At 40.7% G+C, this 13,939-nt stretch overlaps 1 pseudogene across 1 annotated transcript; it reads left to right on the top strand.

Annotated features, from left to right (window-relative positions):
- The first annotated feature begins 8,991 nt into the window (after window positions 1-8,991).
- Window positions 8,992-13,255, top strand: LOC309636480 (nucleoside diphosphate kinase 6 pseudogene; annotated as a pseudogene). The gene is made up of 2 exons: window positions 8,992-9,150; window positions 10,329-13,255. The product of its transcript is annotated as a nucleoside diphosphate kinase 6 pseudogene (transcript).
- Window positions 13,256-13,939: the final 684 nt, after the last annotated feature.

Here is a 13,939-nt window from a genome sequence, read left to right as displayed (position 1 = left end):
CCACTTGGTTCAGGAGAAATCCTGCACCTTTCTCCCACCTAAACCCTGGAGAACAGACCCCCACACACACCAAAGTCCTCTTTTCTCACTGGGCCTTGAGGGGAAGCCTAGCCACCTTTCACTTTGGAAATTTTCCAGGAAAGTTAGACATCAGCTTCTGTACCCCGTTGAGCTCCAGGGACACAGGTCAATAAGCAATTAGAAAATGGTTTGATAAGTGTCACCATACTAAAGTACAAGGTGCACTTATCTAGGTGAGAAGGAATCAGGGAAGTCTTCCCAGAGAAAGTGACACTTCAGCTCAGTCCTAAGGGACCAGCAAGAGACATTAGGTCACAGAGGAGGAGGCAGAGGGAGGAAGATGGAGAATTCCATAAGGAGGGAATCATGGCGCGTGCAAAGGTACCGAGATGAATGTGAGTATAGCTCATTCGACAACTACAGGAGTGGAAAGAGCTAGAGCGTGTTACGCAAAGAGCTATCAACTGAAGAAAAACGTACACCCTAGAAGTTGCCAGTTATGTTTTATTCAGGGACCACACTGAAGATTATGGCCCAGGAGATAGCCTCTCAGATTGCTCTGAGGAACTGTTCCAGAGAAGTAAGGGAGGATCCACGATATAGAGGAGTTTTTGTTAAAATAAAAACAAACAAACACCAAAAGATGACTGATAATCAAAAAAAACCACATATCTCAAGTTAACGAATTTAGTGTTTTTCTATGCATGGGAAGATGCAAGAGTCTGGGCTCATTGAAATCATTCCTTTGACATACATCTTAACTATCTATGGCCAGTGTCCTGTTTTTCTCCATCCTGAATTCTCCTCAGGGCGCACTCGGTTGGTTTGCAGTGGCAGATGGCTTGATGGCGGGCAACAGTCTTTGTTTGCTGAAATGGCAGGCAATACATGTTTTTTTGTTCAAAGAGTTGAGTGGAGAGAGGGCTGGAGAGGTAGACAGGGGCCCAGACAAGAAGTGTCCCATCCGTTTTGAAATCCTCATCAAGATTTGAATGATTTCCAGAGAGCAACAGGAATTCACAGAAGGGCTACAAGTAGAGACTGAGAAGATCAGATCTGCATTTTAGAAAGAACAGTCTAGCAACGGGAGAACAGAGGTGCTGGGGCTTGAGGCAGGAGGTTTGAAGGCTGTTCAAGTGATCCAGGAGCAGAGGGGAGACTTGGATCCAGGTGTCGACAACGGGAGGAGCAGGGTTGACAGAGATTGGAGGGAGGAAGCCAGGATGATTGCCAAGTTCTCAGTGTGTTTGAAGTCAAACACTAAAAAACACCAAAGATCCTCCAGTTCATCACCTTACATTCCTTCGTTAAACAACTGTGTCTGGGAGGAGAAGGTGATGAGCAGATGTCCTTCGATTCTACTGATGGACCTGGTGGGTCTCACAGAATCATGTGGTTGGAATAGGGGATGATGGGACTGATCCTAGGAGAAGGGACAGGGGTGCCAGGCACATGAAATAATAGATATTTAGCTACAGGAAAGAAACCAAGATACTGCCTGTGAACATGTAACTCAAGACATTGGGATGCTCCTTCCGGATGACTTGGCAAAATCACAGGGAGGCAAGGCTCGAATGTGATGGTGATTTAGAAAATGGAACCCTTGTTAGTTGAATTAATCCCAGCGTTGAGAAAGAATGTATGGGCAGAAGAGGGCTACTCAGCACCAAGCACAGAGAAAGAAACCCAGGGTAAGCAGTGTCCTTCCGAGCTCTGTCGTCTAAGTACCCTGCTTGGTGCTCTGGACAGCACACTAATCTGGAGCACTTCATGCCTTCACACTGATTTCCTGCTCACCATGCCCACCTTGTAGATGTGAGGGCATTTGTGCCATGGGCTTGAAACTCTCTCTCTGAAAGACGAGGTGACATATTTTAGTTCTCACCTTTCCACAGAAGTAAATCCTGAGCCAAAGTTGCCAGTGCAAGGGATTATTGGGGAAGTGAAAGCAAACATGAGTAGGGAAAGAGGAAAAGTGAGACAAGGAAGGGAAGGTGGCTGACAAAGAATGTACTGTCAGACCAGCTACTACTGTGGGCGACTGAGCTTAATCCTGCTGGGAAAGCCAGTATAAAGCATACACGTCAGCTGTCCAAGCCGGGTGAGGGAGCTGGGGTATCTACATACCACCTCCTGTCAATCACTGGTTGAAGGCTGCTCCCAGGGAGGTGGTAATTCTCCTACACTTCCTGCTTGCCAAGTAGGTAGCTGAAGGGGGCTCCAGAGGCCAGAGAAGGCCCTCAGATTGCAGGTAGAAGTTGGACTGGTGTGCCCTGAAGGGGTTGGGGGTACTCACAATATACAAGGGTAGGTATAAATTCTAGAATCACTTCTTCTTCTTCTCCAGGCATTCGGCTCTCTGCTCAGCCAGGCCTGGGCCTCCTGAGTTTCCAGCCAAGCAGCACCATCCTCGACTTACCCTGAACTGCTGGAACAGCCTAGTGCTTAACGAAAGAACATCTCTCACCCCTCACCCCCTCACATTAAGACTAATTTATTAAGAGAAGTTCCTTCCTCAGAGGCTTTATCAGTTCTGTAGCATTACTACTGCAGTAACTAAAGAGATTTGGGAAGACACAGAGCTTCCGGAATGAAGCAGCTCCTTCTTTTGTGCGTTCTGAATAGAACCAAAGACACTGTGTATAGTCAGTATGTGCTGTTGGGGAGAAAAAATTTTCTTCTACCCATTTAGGTTCTTTTGGCTGGCCTGGTAACTAAATTAACAAAAGACAGATTAACAAAAGAAAAACAAATTTAATTACATACGTATGGGATCCCAACAGACAATGAGAGGCTCCCTGAAAGTCAGGCAGTTGAGTCTGAGATGCCATATTCTGAACTAAGAAGAAGGCAGTAGGGGTCTGGGGCTTCAAAGGGAAGGAAGACAATTCACAGGAAAATGGGAAGAGCCAATGTCTGGTAAACAAATGTTTGCCATGCCATGCAGAGACAGTGGAACAGAGAGGATTTTGAACAGATAGGTCCTGCTGGATTCCCCCAGCTTTCCACGTGTAGCCCACACTCTCTGTAGTTATCTCTGGTGATAGTTCTCTTCCTGGACCAGACCCTCTGTCTAAATTCTTTTAGGCAGTTAAGGGGGAGGTAAAACAACAGTAACAACAACAGCTCTTCCTGAATCTTTTGGGCCTTAATTGACTTCAGCTCAAACTAGTCCATAAGCTAAAGTGGCATATTTCAGGGAGGCTCATTCTGAACCCCTTCAGTGCCAAATAGTAATTATATTTCTGTCCCTAGTAATAGTCATACATGTTAAAGAAACCAGAGAACAGAGTTTAGTGTTTAACTCTTTCAAATGGACTTGAAACAAAAAATAAAAATAGCAAATCATTTCACGAGTATTTTTAATAAAAACTAGACAAAGAATTATAGAATAACAATATCACACAGAGGTCTTAGAAAGGTGTTTCTGAGAGTCTCACCACACCAAGATTCCTGGCACCACAAGCAATTGCTCACTGAACACCAATATTGTTGCCTGAAAAGCCCTACTTGATTTAAAAAGTCGCCACTCCCACAGTCCTTCTCTGGTGACAATCACAGTGGCAGAGGGAAAGAAAGGGCACATAGCACCATTGCCAGTACATGACAGTCACACAGAGTTTGTTGTAATGGCAAAAGTTGGATGTCACCTTTCTTGAGCTACAAATGAACCAAGTAGGACTAAAATATAAGCTATGGCTGAAGATAGTCTCAAATGGAATAAAAACATAAAGCATGTGGGCAGGTCATTAGTTTCCAGGAATTGGTTGGCTGGAATTCGTTTCCAAGTTCCAGGACACTGGAGCCATGGGGTAAAATGGTATATTTAGGATAAGTAAAAGGAAGTACACACAAGCAACTTACAGTTTGTGGTCCAATTTTTTTGTAAGTTGCTTGAACTCACTCTGCACTTTTACATAGGAATCTTTATAAATGGTAGCATGGGTATTGGACCAACTCATAACAGCCCATTTAACCCATGATGTAGATAAATAGTAGCATTTGTTGTAACCACCACAGGACTGCTCGTTAGTGTTGGTGATCTAGGGTGCCATCCTTCACTATCTGCTCCTCTTGAATTAAATGTCCCTCTGGGTGATCTCAGCCGTCTCTACTGGTTGAACCATCATCACTCACCAATCACTCCAAATTGTACCTCTACTTACTACCTCTTTGAACGCTCCAGATCAACATTATATATTCAACTTTTGGTTGGACATTTCCACCTGGAATACTTAAAATTCAACCAGCTACAAACTAAACTCACCATATCCCACTCTTCCCTCATTTTCTTATATTAGCCCCTTTTCTTGTTCACCCGTTTGCTAGGGTTAGAATCTTGGGGTCTTGTCACAGCGCAGCAATTTTATGGTGCTATCTATTTGAAGATGCTCTTATTTCTCTGTCTAGAGTCATCCCCTCTCCCACCCCCCAGGCCAGAAAGGCTCCTCTTCCTTCTTCAAGACCCAGCTCAATTGCTGTCTCTCCTGTGAAGATTCACAGACTCCCTTGGCGGCCACAATCCCAGAACAAGCAGAGTCAATGCCCCCAAATCTTCTCATTTAAAACTGCTCCCAGGGGAGGGGGAAGGGTAAGCTGGGACAAAGTGAGAGAGTGGCATGGACATATATACACTACCAAATGCAAAATAGATAGCTGGTGGGAAGCAGCAGCATAGCACAGGGAGATCAGCTCGGTGCTTTGTAACCACCTAGAGGGGTGGGATAGGGAGGGTGGGAGGGAGACACAAGAGGGAGGGGATATGGGGATATATGTATATGTATAGCTGATTTACTTTGTTATAAAGCAGAAACCAACACACCATTGTAAAGCAATTATACTCCAATAAAGATGTTAAAAATAATTTTTTTAATGATTTCAGTGACACACAAAAAATAAACTAGCAAAAATCTGATTCAAATAAATAAATAAATAAATAAAACTGCTCCCATACCATGTGATCTGTTCTCTGAGGCTACCTTTCCCTTGTGGTAGTCAGTTTGCAATTTATCTATCTTTCCAAATAAACTGTCAGCTCTTCCAGGCTAAGATTGATCTTGTTCTTATCTTCTTACCTCCTAGAGCCTAGCCTAGTACCCAGACAGGGGAAATGGGCAGGACTGTGACAGAGGCTTTGAACATGGAATTAGACAACCCAGGATGCAAATCTTAATTTTTCTGAATACACCTTTTTCTATCTAGTAGGGTCCAGGGACATATCTACATTTTAATCATTTAAAATTATACAAACTTCATCCTCTAAACTCAATGTAAAATCTACCTTCTGAGAAAAGAACTGTATTTTCTGGTTCTATTGCTGGTTAACCACTTAAAATGATGTCTTCAGTAAATCTCTGAGGAGGCAAAGAGAAGGAAATATAGTTCTTCTATGGGTAGAGCCATGGAACTAACGTTACAAGGAGATTTTCTGTAATCCTACAGGTTGAGTCATATTTCTTAGCCCCAGCTCTAATTCTATGCTCTTAATTGCTCTTGAGCTATTTTTTCCTCCTTCTCTTTTATTTCTGCTGTGTGCTTTGTTTCAAATCAGATCCTCAGAGAGTGAAAGAGGATAATTAAGCATGACATTTAAGCCATTTGATTAATATTGCATTTTATAGAGGGAGGAATGATGATTAGTGTTTTTTTTTAATAGCAATACCAAATAAAAATTTTGTTAATGCTATTTCTAGAAAGCATCACCAGATCTGCAACTCATTTTCGCAGGATATAAGCAATAGCTTTCACTGATCTGACACTCTTTTGAAAAATGCTTCCGTAAGACTTTTTTTTTTTTTTTTTGAAGTACCAATTGAAGCCGTTGGTTTTGAGTGCCAGAATAAAAAAAGCCACCTTTTCTCATATTAATTTTAACCTGACTTCTATTTTATAAAGTTCATGCTATAATAAAGGCCAATTACAGTAAAAAATTCAGCTTGCAGGCAAGGGAACCAAGGAAGGTTGTGGTGTTTGAACTATGATGATCATACTTCTCTGAGGAAGAAAATACTATTTGCAGTGGAGCAAACATGTAAGATTGGAATGTAAAGGTCAGATCCTGGCCTACCAGTCAGACTATTTAAAAAAATCACATTAGGAATATCATAAAAGCCTGAAATTAAGGGCAGAGTAATAATATCTAATCTAAATTGTGTGAGGAAAAAGACCATACCATTTATACTATACCAAAAGTTTAATTGCTAAGTGAAAGATCTTAGCAGCAAGTGACTTCTGGGTCTGACGGTTCATCCTGAGCTTACCTCTACCTCAGCCTTTTCTATACGATGTAACTGTCTCCACCAGCTTCTCCTATTAGACTGAACTTCCTTCAGTGTGGGCACTCTGCTCTTTTCATATTTTAAACCAGACCTAGCATAGTGCCTGGCACAGAGCAGGCTCTTTCTAAATACCTAATGAATGTATATATGAAAACATCAATAGAATGTTTTTAAAGACAAAAAATTCCAAAACACTTATAGAACTAAAGCAGAGCTGTTAATCTGACCGTCACTCCTTGACAATGGAAATATCTCTCATAAACACAACTGCCTGTGTCCTGCAGAAACATAGGGTATAAATGACAAAACCAGCTGATTTATTTCCTCTCCAACAACCTCCTTTACACATAACCAAAAACTACCACCCAGGTCACATGGGCTCAGATGGCTAATCAGACCAATGACCCATCTCCAACAGTGACAAGAGTAAGGGACCTGTTAGAGGTAAAGATTGACTGTTTTCTTCAGTACATTACTTTTTTCTTTTTTCTGAGTATAAATGGTATTCGTAAAATAATACAAAAGAACATAAATAAGAAAATAAAAATCACCATAATCCTGCTATTAACATTTTGGTGTGTTTCCTTTACATTTTTTACATAGTTGAAATGAAATTTTATCAGTTTTGTGTCCTGATTACATCATTCTGAGAGCATTTTCCATGTTACTAAATTTTTCTCAAAAACATCCCTTTTAACGGCTGTATATTTTGTCTCATGGCATATTTTTCACTGTAATAAATAATGCTTGATGGAATCATCTTTTATTATAAATATCTTAAGGCTTTTTATATAGAAATATGATATAATAAACTTAAATGTAACCATCACCCAGCTTCAATCTATTTCTCCTCTCCTGGTCCAGTTTATTTTGGAGCAAATTCCAGACATTATATCATTATGTCATTTAATTTGATATATTAAATAATATATAATTGTATATATACTCTCTCTATATTTACATATATTATTATAAATTATAATAATATGTATTGTTAGGGTATATTATATAGAGTATATTATATATATATACACTCATTTTTTATTATCAAACATTCAAGCTGTTGTACAAGCATACCTCATTTTATTGCATTTCGCTTATTGCACTTTGCAGATACTGTGTTTTTTACAAATTGAAGGTTTGTAGCAACGCTGTGCCAAGCAAGTCTATCGGCGCCGTTTTTCCAGTAGCAATTGCTCACTTTCTGTCTCTGTGTTACATTTTGGTAACTCTCAACAACAACATTCCAAACTTTTTCATTGTTATTACACTTGTTATGGTGATCTGTGATCAGTGATCTTTGATGTTACTATTGTCATTGTTTTGGGGTGCTAAAAACCATGCCCACATAAAATGGCAAACTTTATTGATAAATATGCATGTTCTGACTGCTCCACCAACCAGCTGTTCCCCATCTCTCTCCCTCTCCTCAGGCCTCCTTATTCCCTGAGATACAACAATACTGAAATTAGGCCAATTAATAACCCTACAGTGGCCTCTAAGTGTTCAAGTGCAGGGAAGAGTCACACGTCTTTCTTTAAATTAAAAGCTAGAAATAATTAAGCTTAGTGAGGGAGACATGTTGAAAGCCGAGACAGGCTGAAAGCTAGGCCTCCTGCACCAAACTGTTAGCTAAGTGGTGACTGCAAAGGAAAAGTTCTTGAAGGAAATTAAAAGTGCTACTCCAGTGAACACACAGATGATAAGAGAAACAGCCTATTGCTGATATGGAGAACGTTTTCGTGGTCTGGATAGAAGATCAAACCAGCTCCCACATTCTCTTATGCCAAAGCCTAATCCAGAGCAAGGCCTAACTCTTTTCAGTTCTCTGAAGGCTGAGAGAGGTGAGGAAGCTGTAGAAGAAAAGTTTGATAGCAGAGGTTGGTTCATGAGGTTTAAGGAAAGAAGTCATCTCCATAATATAAAAGTACAAGGTGAAGCAGCAAGTGCTGATGTAGAAGCTGCAGCAAGTTATCCAGAAGATCTAGCTAAGATAATTACTGAAGGCGGCTCCACTAAATAGCAGATTTTCAATGTAGATGAAACAGCCTAATATTGGAAGAAGATGCCATCTAGGGCTTTCATAGCTAGAGAGGAAAAGTCAGTGCCTGGCTTCAAAGCTTCAAAGGACAGGGCTGACTCTCTGTTAGGCGCTAATGCAGCTGGTGACTTGAAGGTGAAGCCAGTGCTCATTTACCATTCCAAAAATCCTAGAGCCCTTAAGAATTATGCTAAATCTACTCTGCCTGTGCTCTAGAAATGGAAGAACAAGGCCTGGATGACAGCACATTTGTTTACAACATGGTTTACTGAATGTTTTAAGCCCACTGCTGAGACCTACTGCTTAGAAAAAACGATTACTGCTCATTGACAATGCACCTGGCCACCCAAGAGCTCTGATGAAGATGTACAAAGAGATTAGTGTTTTCATGTTGCTAACACAACATCCATTCTGCAGCCCATGGATCAAGAAGTAATTTTGACTTTCAAGTCTTATTACTTAAGAAACACATTTTGTAAAACTACAGCTGCCATAGATAGTGATTCCTCTGATGGATCTGGGCAAAGTCAATTGAAAACCTTCTGGAAAGGATACACCATCCTAGATGCCATTGAGAACATTCATGATGCATGGGAAGAAGCCAAAATATCAACATTAACAGGAGTTTGGAAGAAGTTGATTCCAACCCTCATGGATGACTTTGAGGGATTCAGGACTTCGGTGGCAGATGTAACCACAGATGTGTTGGAAATAGCAAGACAACTAGAAATGGAGCCTGAAGATGTGACTGAACTGCTGCAATCTCATGATACAACTTTAATGGAAGCAATGGATAGTTGCTTCCTATGGGTGAGCAAAGAAAGTGTTTTGAGATGGAATCTACTTCCGGTGAAGATGCTGGAAAGATTGTTGAACTGACAACAAAGGATTTAGAATATTAAATCAGCTTAGTTGATAAAGCAGCATCAGGGTTTGAGAGGATTGACTCTAATTTTGAAAGAAGTTCTATGTGGGCTAAATGCTATCAAACAGTATTGCATGCTAAAGAGAAATTGTTCCTGAAAGGAAGAGTCAATCGATGGGGCAAAATTCATTGTCGTCTTATTTTAAGAAATTACCACAGTCACCCCACCCTTCTGCAACCACCACCTGATCAGTCAGCAGCCTTCAACATCGAGGCAAGACCCTCCACCAGAAAAAAGATTAATGACTTGCTGAAGACGCAGATGATGGTTAGCATTTTTTAACAATAAAGTATTTAAAAATGAAGGAATGTACTCTTTTTAGACATAATGCTATTGCACACTTAATAGACCACAGTATAGTGCAAAAGTAACTTTTACATGCACTGGGAAAACAAAAAATTCATGTGACTCACTTTATTATGATATTGGTTTTATTGCAGTGGCCTGGAGCTGAATCTGCAATATTTCTGAGGTATGTCTGTACATAAATCTTTGATCACATTTCTGAGTCTCTCCTTGGGGTAGAATGCAAAAAATGGAATTCCAGGTAAAGATGAAAACTCTTTAAGGCTTATGATAATTTTGCCAGATTGCTTTGCAGAAAAGATATATCCATTCATACTCCCACGAGCAACATGAGAACACCACTTCCCTGTACCCTAACCAACACCCAGTCATTGAATTGATTCTTTGAAATGCAGTCTGAAAGAATCCTCTTCATCCAGAAGCTAATGGTGAGATCTCTGGAGTCAGTCAAGGTTGAGATTCAATCCTCAGCCTGTGTAGCCATGTGACATGTGAGTCAGTCTCTGAACATCTGTTTCCTCATTCAGTCGGTAACAAGAACTACCACACAGAGTTTTGTGGTGATTAGATGTAATGTTTATAAAGTGCTTAGCACAGTCTTGGCAAACAGAATTCAATAAATGGTATATGTATTTTAGACTAAATGTCCCATGAGGTCATGTCTATTGTGGGTTGTTGTTATTTGGGTTTTTTTGCTTTTTGTTTTTGTTTTTTGTTTTTTGCCTTTGCTCAGTGTCGAATGAGTGAGGGCTCCAGAGTAGGAAGGGTGGGGAGTGCAGCCCTGATGGGTCTCTTATCAGGCTCTCTGATGGCAGGAGACAGACGACCTTGATCTTGCGGAGCCCTCATGCTCTCCACCTCACTCTGGCCCTGATCAAGCCTGCAGTTGTTCACCCACTGATTCTGGAGGCTGTTCATCAGCAGATTCAGAGCAACAAGTTCCTCATTGTACAAATGAGAGAATTTCTGTGGAGAAAGGAAGATTGCCAGAAGTTTTACCAAGAATGTGGAGGGCATTTTTTCTCTCAGCAGTTGGTGGAGTTCATGGCCAGTGGGCCAATCTGAGCCTAAATCCTCCCCCACAAGGATGCCATCCAGATCTGGAGGACCCAGAGGGATGGGACCCACCAGAGTGTTTCGAGCATGCCACGTGGCCCCAGATTCAATTCGTGGGAGTTTTGGCCTCACCAACACCTGTAACACAAGCCATGGCTCAGACTGTGGTTTCAGCCAGTTGAGAGATTGCAGCCTTTTCCCCTGACTTCAGTGAACAGTGCTGGTATGAGGAAGAGGAGCCCTAGCTGCGCTACAGTCCAGAGGAGGCCTGTCTGTCTGTGAAGACTGGTGGCATTACCCAGCCTTTTCTCGCAGACTTCTGGTCCAGAGCGTTCTCCTAGGACCAGGGAGGCCTGAGGCTCATTGCACCATCTCTGCTGGCCACCGCCACCTGCGTAAGGGCCTAGCTCCTCGCTGCCGTCTCTTCTAGAATCTAACTCTCTATCTGCCTCTTCTCTGGAATGTTCATGGGTGGTTCAGAGGAATAATGGCTCCTCCTTTTTCTGAGAACTATTCATCCGTTTTCAAGGAGGAGCTTTCCTAATTGACTTGCCTGAAAAACGCAGTGGCTCTGTATTAGCAATATTTGGTCTATTTTCCTTAATGAAAGTCAGTGTTCTACTGAATCCTCAAGGCTGGGAGAACTACTCTAGGTGTTATCTCTCTATCCTTAACTGGAGTAATTAAACCTGTCCTGAAGCCAAAAAAAAAAAAAAAAAAAAATCGCATGAATGAAAAGCTTCTATTTCAATAGTTAAAAATGATATGTCCCTTAAGTTAATTTAATTACTAATAAAGTCCTGGGCTTATTAGCTATTTGCATTTCCAGTCTGTCATTTTAAAATTCATTTCCTCTGGCCATTCAACAAGGGAATTTGTAGGTTTTTACCAAGTGTTTAAAATATGACCCACACTTTATGTCCAAAAAGTTCACATCTAAGAATTTATCTTAAAGAAACAAAGCAGCTATATTCACAAATACATATATATTTACTATATTAATTATATATATATATTTTTTTCTTTGTGCTGTTTAGTACTTTTTAGTTTTCCTATAGTTTTTTTTTAATAATCAGAGAAAAAAATAATAAATATGATTTGGAGAAAAAAACCCCAAAAATAGAAAAACTTCCTGTGGGAAATTACTATTAAACAAGTTTTTAGTTGATGGACACATTAAACCTAACTGAATCAATCCTGAGAATCCCAGTGGTCACCCATTCTCTGTCTATCTGTCTATCATCTATTATAGATTTTATCTGGACCAACTGGAAACCATTTACTTTTCAATATTCATAAGAACTTGGTCAGTGAGTCACCCATATTTACTGCCCATTGTTTAATATGAATCCCTGTAACCACCTGAAATGTCTCTCTCCAAGGGAAAGCTCTCCTCTGGGTGTTCACCCTGCCTGGGCCAGTCACCAACTTGAGATCTAGCTTACATTCTACTTTGGACTTTGCCTTTCTTTTCTGTATAGTCTCTGTTCAAAGATGCATTAGGATTTGAGACTAATGTTTTAAGCTATAAGTCAGGACATGCCTCAGTTCATGGGAGGCAGTGTGGTCATGTGGAAAGAATGAGATTTGGATTCAGATAGAATTAGATTTAAATCTCAGCCCTACATTTACTAGCTGTGTGATCTTAAGCTATTTAAAAAAGGGTAATAATGCCTACTATGTAGTGTTATGAGAATTAAATAATGACAATGTGTATATACACCTGGGCCTGGCATGGAAGAGCAACTCAATAAACAGTTCTCTCCCTCATTTTCCTCCTTTCCTCATTCCCTTCGTAGCACCTGCTGCATCTGATAAGGAGAAGGGACCCCTGCAGAATATAAGGAGATGCGTATTAGGAAGTGGAAATGAAGATGGAAGGAAACTAGTGGGTGGAGAGGCAGAGGGGGTTGGGTAGTGAAGATCAGAACTGGAAGAAAGCCCAGATTGACTGTTTTGTAAATGTAGGAAGCGTTTCAGGAGAGGAGGGAAAAACAGCACATGCTTTAAACAAGTTGGAGGAAAAGAAGGTGCGTGAGGTGGGGGCATAAGAAACAGTATTACCCTCTCTTGACTGGGCTAGGCCACCAATGGGCAAAGGAACATTAGGCCAGGTAAATGAGGTTGATAACATTTCAGGTAGGAAACAGGAAGATACCAGCAAGAACAGGATATTTTCCTAATCTCACCCAGCAAACTTTAGCTTTGGCAACCAAAATTGGTTTCTTTGACTATCAAAGGAAATATCTAGTCAAGCCTGGGAATAAGATCAAGGCTTAAATTAAATCAACTGCAATTGACAACAGTTAAGAATTATAACCAACTATATAGCACAGGGAACTATATTCAATATCCTGAGATAAACCATAATGGAAAAAAATATTAAAAAAGAATGTAGAGACTTCCGTGGTGGCACAGTGGTTAAGAATCCGCCTGCCAATGCTGGGGACATGGGTTCGAGCCCTGGTCCAAGAAGATCCCACATGCTGTGGAGCAACTAAGCCCGTGCGCCACAACTACTGAGCCTGCGCTCTAGAGCCCGCGAGCCACAACTACTGAGCCCGCATGCCACAACTACTGAAGCTCACGTGCCTAGAGCCTATGCTCCGCAATGAGAGAAGCCACCACAATGAGAAGCCCACGCACCGCAATGAAGAGTAGCCCCCACTTGCTTCAACTAGAGAAAGCCCGCGCATAGCAACAAAGACCCAACGCAGCCAAAAATAAATAAATAAATAAATTTACATTAAAAAAAAGAATATATATATATACACACACACACATAGCTGAATCACTTTGCTGTACAGCAGAAATTAACACAACATTGTAAATCAACTATACTTCAATTAAAAAAATTATAACCAAACTGAAACCACACAGGTATTTTTGTTAAGACTTATATTAGCTCACAAGCAGTATATACAATTACAAAATTTACTTGAAAATTTGTAGAGCCAGGAATTACCAAGAAAACCTCGGGGGAAAAAAACAAAGATGGAAGACTTGTTCTTATTATAAAACTCATTATAAAACTATAGCAATTAATTCCAAATAGAGCAATGGAACAGAATAAAGATTTCAGAAATAGATCTGTATATATATGTTCTGTTAATTAATGACTAAGATAGCTCTGCAGAGCAGGGGTAAAGGACTGTCATTTCAACGAATGGTGCTGAGGCCAGTGCATCTCCATGTGGAACAGAATGAAACATGATTCCTATCTCAGACCACACATAAAAATCAACTCCCAGCTGGACTGTAGAGTTAAATGTGAGAGGCAAATCAGATAAGCTTCTGGGACATAACACAGA

Source organism: Balaenoptera physalus, assembly GCF_965194825.1.
Source record: "Balaenoptera physalus genome assembly, chromosome: 10".
NCBI lineage: Eukaryota > Metazoa > Chordata > Mammalia > Artiodactyla > Balaenopteridae > Balaenoptera > Balaenoptera physalus.
Note: the sequence above shows the minus strand (reverse complement) of the source record. Positions and strands in the feature narration are given on the sequence as shown.